This window comes from Gopherus evgoodei, unplaced genomic scaffold (assembly GCF_007399415.2).
Source record: "Gopherus evgoodei ecotype Sinaloan lineage unplaced genomic scaffold, rGopEvg1_v1.p scaffold_129_arrow_ctg1, whole genome shotgun sequence".
NCBI classification, from domain to species: domain Eukaryota; kingdom Metazoa; phylum Chordata; order Testudines; family Testudinidae; genus Gopherus; species Gopherus evgoodei.
In genome coordinates this window covers 38,707-45,699 of record NW_022059792.1, presented here as the reverse complement: position 1 = coordinate 45,699, position 6,993 = coordinate 38,707, and the positions used below count along the sequence as shown (strand labels likewise).

General features: G+C 53.8%; 1 non-coding gene across 1 annotated transcript; it reads left to right on the top strand.

The window, feature by feature from the left end:
• The first annotated feature begins 5,542 nt into the window (after nt 1-5,542).
• On the top strand, nt 5,543-5,624 carry TRNAS-UGA. Its single transcript has one exon. It is a non-coding gene; the product is annotated as a tRNA-Ser (tRNA).
• The last annotated feature ends 1,369 nt before the right edge of the window (nt 5,625-6,993 follow it).

Here is a 6,993-nt window from a genome sequence, read left to right as displayed (position 1 = left end):
CAGTGAGGAATGGACCTCCGAGGTTCGACGCCTAGAGGATGAATTTGCACAGCCAGAGAGCAGGGCTAATAGGGAGGCCCAGGAAAGGGCTTCAAGGATTAGGGATGCTTTAAGGGAGCAATTTGATGCTGAGAGCCAACAGTAATGTTTGGTGCCTTTGCTGTGCTTTGTTCTACCTTGGGGTACAAAATTTACCACTTCCTGCAATAATAAAACGTATTGAAAAAGACATAAAATCCTTTATTCAACATACAGTACATAAAAGGCAAGGGGAGTTAGGGTGGTGGACTGTACATTCAGAGGTTTGAATATGTCCTATTTGGATTACTGTTTAATGTCTGCTGCACTTCAGGATTACTATGCTGCAGGGTAATGGGGGTGGAGTGCACAGGGTAAGAATTATAGTTATCAGGGCTGGTAGGTGATCGTACAGGTGTTGGGGGGCAGATGGGGGTAATAAGAAACTGGCTGCTGGAGAAAGGTGTTTTGTGCAAATACTGGGGAACAAGAAAGAGAGCTTTGGGAGGGCTGTGGGTTACCACGGTACATATCTGCCTGCATGGCTACGAGAGACTCGAAAGACTCAGTTTGGCGAGCCAGGAGGCTTATCATCTGCTTTGAGGTTTTTTTGCTAGCCAATTCCTTTCTCCTGCTTTCTGTTTGCCTCCACTCATGCATTTTCTCTCTCCATTCATACATTTTCTCTCTCCATTCCTGTGTCTTCCTACTTTCTCTGTTGTAGTGATTCATAACTGATTTGATCAATTCTTCTTTTGATTTTCTGGGATTTCTTCTCAAGTTCTGCAATCGACGTGAGGCCGGTGATCCGGCTGCATTAGTCAAGGTCACTAGAAAAAAGAAAGATAGAACCATGTAATACACAGAGGCTACATTGTTTATTATCACACAATGAAGGAGTTTTTAGACTTTTGGTAGCATCCTTCGCACATACCTCACATAACACAGAGAGGCCAGGGAAGCTAAGTCATGGCGAGCAATGGGGTGAGTGTTTTTCCCCCGAGTTCCCCTTGGGAGGGGGAATTGACCGATGGGTCACTGGGGTTTATCTGCACTGGGTACAGGACGTAGCTGGTGTCCTGCACAGGGGACAGTAGTGAACAGGAAGGTGGCGAGCTGCTGCCGGGGGAGGGCCACGTTAATGCCATCCTGCTGGTGAGGGGGGGGAAGCACAGCTGTGCTGGCTGCCTGCTGGGAGGGGTGGGGGGAACACCGGAGCGCACCGCGGGGCTGGATGCCTGCTGGGAGGGGTGGGGGGAACACCAGAGCGCACCGCGGGGCTGGATGCCTGCTGGGAAGGGGGAGGGGAGACCGGAGCGCACCGTGGGGATAGCTACATGCTGGGAAAGGTGGTGGGGTGACCGGAGTGCACCGCGGGGCTGGGGGGTGGGACCGCGAACCTGGCGCCCTGCACTCAAGTATCCCTAAATTCTCAACAGGGTTTCCTACTGCCAGATATATCACTGCTGCGTGTTACCTGGGAAGAGAGGGAGGGTCTTCTACAGCAATGTGGATTCCGCCCTGGCCCCTGTGCAGCTTGCCTGTGTGCAGCCATGGTCCCCCCACCCCTCGCTGCACAGTGGATCGGACGAGTTAGCCTGACCGGGACAAGGACCACGGTGGCTCTCCCCATAAACTTGCGCAAGCACATTGCCCACGCTCTGGCTGCAAGTTTTCAAGAGATTACCGAGACCGATTACAGAGACGTGATAGAGCAAATCAATGGGCTATTCCACATTTAGGCATGCATGCAGGCAGCCATAACCCCAACCCTCCTCTCCCAAAACATAAAATCTGCTTACCCGGAACACGCTCCGCAGCTTCTTCCTCACCAACAACTTCCAGCTGCTGCGACTGGCTAGCCTCCTCCTGGCTTGAGAAGAGCTCCTGGCTGCATGCCTCCTGGGACTCCGGGGTGTCTCCCTCCACGCCAGTAGCCTCACTGTCGGCTTCCTCTACACCCTCCCCCACTTCTCCCTGCTCTGAACTCTCCATCGTGGTCCTCGGATTGGCAGTGGGGTCACACCCAAGTATGGCATCCATCTCCTTGTAAAAACGGCAGGTTGTGGGGGCAGCTCCTGAGCGGTGATTTCCCTCACGGGCTTTGCAGTAAGCACTCCTCAGCTCTTTAATTTTGACCCTGCACTGCAACGCATCCCGTTCATGGCCCCTTGTCAGCAAGAACTGCGATATCTGCCCATAGGTATCATAATTTCTCCTTCTGGAGCGCAGCTGTGCTTGCACCGCCTCCTCACCCCAAACACTGATGAGGTCCTGCAGCTCTGAATTGTTCCATGCTGGGGCTCGTTTGGGGCGTGGAGGCATGGTCGCTGATTGATTGAATGATTGATTGCACTCCACACCTGGCTGAGCAAACAGGAAGGGGATTTTTAAAATTCCCGGGGCATTTAAAGGAGGGGTCAGCTGAGCCCAGGGCAGTGGAGTGTGCATGATTACCAGAGAGGCTTCTAAGGTATGCTGGGATACCTCCTTATGCCACGGAGGTCAATAAAAGCGCTGGTGGGTGTCCACACTTGCTGACCAGTGCTGGATCACCAGCGCTGGATCCCCTACACCCGAGGCTCGACCGGCTGTACAGCCAGCGCTGCAACCAGGGAGTTGCAGCGCTGGCCGTGCTTTGCAAGTGTGGCCACATCCTAAGTTGCAGCGCTGTAACCCCCTCACCAGCGCTGCAACTCTGTAGTGTAGCCAAGGCCGGAGCATAGGAGAGGCAGAGGGGTACCAATACTGGAGGCCCCTGCACTGGAATTGATTGGTGAGATGTACCCAGCTGATCTGGGCAAGTGACTTGTGCCCCATGCCACAGAGGATGACAAAAACTCCAACATCCCTGCCAGTGTGAGCTGGGGGAAATTTCTTCCTGACCACAGCAATGGAGATCAGGGAGACCCTGAGCATGAGAGCAAGACCACCAGCCAAGCACCAGAGAGAAATGGTGTTCTATCTCACCCAAGAGCACTTTCTTCAGCCCCCCCTGTCCCCTCTTGCCACCCCCATGTGGGGTGGAGAATCCATCATTGCCCTGGGTACTTTGTTCCAATGTTTAATCACCCGATTGCAAATGTGTCCCTTATTTCTCATTTTAGTTTCTCTGCCATTAACTTCCAGCCACTGGTTCTTGTTCTGCCTTTTGCTGCTGGGTTAAAGAACCCTTCAGTACCCAGAATTTTCTCTTTGGGAGGGGATTTACACACTGTCATCAAGTGACCTCTTGGTCTTCTCTGTGATAAACTGAGCAGACTTAGCTCTTGTATCGCACTGGAAGGCAACTTTTCAGCGCTTTTTTTCCTCTTCTCTGCACCCCCGTCCAATTTTTCATTCTTCATCTTAAAATGTGGCCAGGACGACTGTGTGCAAAAGTCCAGTGTTGGTCTGACCAATGTTTTACAGAGATAACACTAGTGCCTATATCTAGTCACTGTTCTCCTGCCTGTACATCCAAGGACGACCACAGCATCGCACGGGGATTTCATGCTGAGTTGCTTGTCCATTATGACACCTAAACCCTTCTCTGAGTCACAGCAGTCTGGCCTTGCTCGTTAGTAAAGCTCAGTGTGTTTGAATGGCCACAGCTTCCCAAGTGCTCTGTAACATGCACAAGGGATTCCCCTCCTCAGTCACCTTCACCTGCTGCTGGTCTCTTGTCTCTTTCTTCTTCTTCCGGATCTGCATGTGTCATTGTGGGGGGAGTTCTCCTCCTCTCTTTGCCTGGGAGCGATGTGACCCCCTGGATGGACTGACCAAACCCAGGATTCCTTCAGCCTGAAAGCAAAGGGGAGCCTTCACCCGCTCCCTCTTTAAGGCTCCAGTCCCAGGTCCTAAATTTCCTACCAAAGCACAAAAATCTACACTGAGCCCAACCCCTCTCTCGGTGGTGATTTCCTTTCTCCCACAAATCTGTCTTAGGACACAGCCCTGGGAACAGGTGAACACAACCCCTGAGATTTCCCTTTGCAGCCTGCAAGGGGCAGTTCGCCCTATTAAACAGCTTGGGAATGTCGTCTTTTTCTTTTCTCCTTTCAAAAGTAATTTCTTGTATTTCTAGTCTCTTTATATGACCCCCCGATTTGCCGCTTCCAATTCTCTGCTGTACATGTCAGCACTGGATCGAGTGAGGTGTCTGGACCCATCCTGTACTGGGTACATGGCGGACTTGCAGGATCAGACCCTAAAATCGCTTTGGAGGGAAATTCTAACCCCATTCAACCCCGACCTGTTCCTGGGAGGTGTCGGTATTGACCCAGGCCGCCGAGCACCATGGAGTGAAGAGACCAATTTTATCAGTAAGTCAGCCCCCCCCCGGTTGCCCACTGCCTGGATCACCTCCCCCCAGGTGATGCGAGTCGCCCTCCAGAGCCATTGCTGGGCCCCGGGGGGCAGCCACACAAGCCATGGGGATGGAGAGCTCCCAGGAATCTCAGCAACGAATCTCCAGGCCGGAGTGTTTGCCCTAGTGCCGGATCCACCCTCAGGGTCCAGCCAGCCAGCAGCTTCCACCCAAGGCTAGTGTGCTAACAGCAGCAGCGTGGCTGGGGGGCTCGGCCGGTGACTGGGGCCAGTCGCCTGAGCATGAACCCAGCCAACCCCAGGAGATGGACCCGGGTCACCAGCCCAACCCACCACGCGGCTGCTGCCGCTACCCCATTAGTGCGTGAGCTCCCATGGACCACGCTGGGGAGATCCCCCAGCTGCAGGGTAGATGCCCCTGAGCGCCTGGCAGGGCACAGCTCCTGGCTGACCTGCCCTGCTGAGTTCTCTACTAGGCTGTGTGGATCTGGGGCCAAAGGTGCTGGGTGACAGGGCGGCATTGGCTCTGGGCTGGGACTGTCACTTCCCCCCCTGCCCATCCAACAGGATCACAGCAAACGAAACCAGCTCAGCCTGCAGCGGAAGAGTTCAGTCCAGGACCTGGTGCATTCTGGGAGCAGGGACGGTGCAGAGAAAGGGCAGATACAGGGCACCTCTAAACACTCAGCGCAGAACTGCCTGTCCTGACCTGCATCCCCTGTTATCCCAGCCCTGGGCTCCCCTCTCACTGCTCTGCCAGTGCCCCTCACTCCCGATCCACAGACCTCCCCCGCTGTATCTGTGACTTCTGCTACTGAACCACCAATGCGCTGACTCCTCTTGTGAGACATTTCTCTGCACAATACTGCTGCTATTCCAGTTACTGACTCCAGGAAACATTTTCCTTAGCCTGGTTCTGTGTGTCACTGGTTTCTCTAGCAAAGATCAGTCCCTGGCCCTGTGGCCCAGACATCCTCATTCACATCAAGCTTGAAGTTGAGAATCATTTCCCATTCCCGTTCTGTGGGAGGGGAGACTTTTAAACGCGCTCTCTGTGCGACTGCACCTGGCTAAGCAAAGAGAACAAACCCAAAATCCCCCCCCGTGCTTTGGGAACCAGGTTTGCGGTGGGAATTCTGTAGTTCAGATGACTTCATGCCTGGGCATTGTGATTCTTTACCAGTTTCTCTGGCAGTGGGGTAGTTTTGTGCTTACAGCTGTGATGGCCGAGTGGTTAAGGCGTTGGAGTTGAAATCTAATAGGGTTCCCCTGCGCAGGTTCAAATCCTGCTCACAGTGCGGCCTGTGTTTTAGCTACTCTCTAACCCGGGCAATACCTCTCTACAACCCCCTGAGACACTCTCAATTCTCTCCCCACCCCAAGTAAATCCTGTTCTGCTCCTTTCATAGAGATGCCTGGGACACCACTTCTCAGCACCTGAAGCCTTTGGCACTCACCTAGTGCCCCATAGATCAGCCATAGCCCTGGTTCTGCTTCTCTCTCTAGCGTGCGAAAGGAGCCAAGTCAGCAACTCCATGGGGGCTGCAGAAGCAACAGAGAGAGAAAAAAAAAAAAAGGTGCCCAGCAGCCATCTCTGCCCCTGCACCTCCCACCTGCTGGCAGGCCTGGCTGATAAGCTCCTCCTCTTTTCCTTCAGCGCCTCCCACTGGCCATTGATGGGGTGTGCTGGAGGAGTGAGGAGAGAAAGAAGTGGGGCAGGGTTGGGTAGGAAGAGATTTGATGGTTTGGGGGCAGGGCCTGAGGTGGAGCAGGCATTGAGCACTGCCCGGGAACTCTCAAAGTCAGCACCTCTGAGCGCAGAAGCTTTCCCTGAGTCTGAGCTGCCAGGATCCCTGCCGCAGAGCAAGTGCCACAAGTCTCAGCCTCTCTGTCCCACACATGGCTCTGGGCACCACCAGGAATCATTTGGCTCCTGGCACACAAGGCAACTTAAAAGCTGAGTCCCTGGACAGCAGCTCAAACCCTGGCTCCTCCCATTAAGAGCCTGATGCTCTACTGACTGAGCTAGCCAGGCTTGCTAGGAGCCTCCACCCCTTCTCTTCTTCTCCACACCACTGCCAATTCATCCTCCTCTTTCTCCAACCTGCACCTGAGGGTCACTAAATCTCCTCACCTAGACAGCCAGCCCGTCCACTGCACCCCAATCCCCCATGCCTGAGCCTCCCTGCTAAAGTCCTGCACCTGGCTCCATAGAATTAATTCTCACATGTCGCTGGGAACTCTACTTCTTGTGCCCAGAGAGTCTCGGCCCCACTCAGTAGAAGACCTGAGAAACACAGTGTCTGCCTTTCCTAAAGAAGTGTTTGGAGGGGCTTTTCTTCCCTGGCCTAATGGATAAGATGTCTGACTTCAAATCAGGAGATTTAGGGTTTAAGTCTCTTCATGGTTGTGTTGCTGCAGTTTTACCTTCATGCTGAAAGTCCTGCTCCCTTCAGGGCTGGAACCTCTTCTTGGCCGCTCAGACCAATGCTCTGGTTTCAGCTAGAGTCCTGGGAAGGAGTTGGGGGTTGGGTGTCACAAAGGCTTGGGCATGAACCACAGGTGCTTCTAGTCAAGCCCTTGCCATTCCTGACTTGCCAAAGATAATGGGCGGCTGCCCGGGCTGGCGTGTAGAGCAGTTTCCCTCTTCCAAGTGTGCGCCTGTCC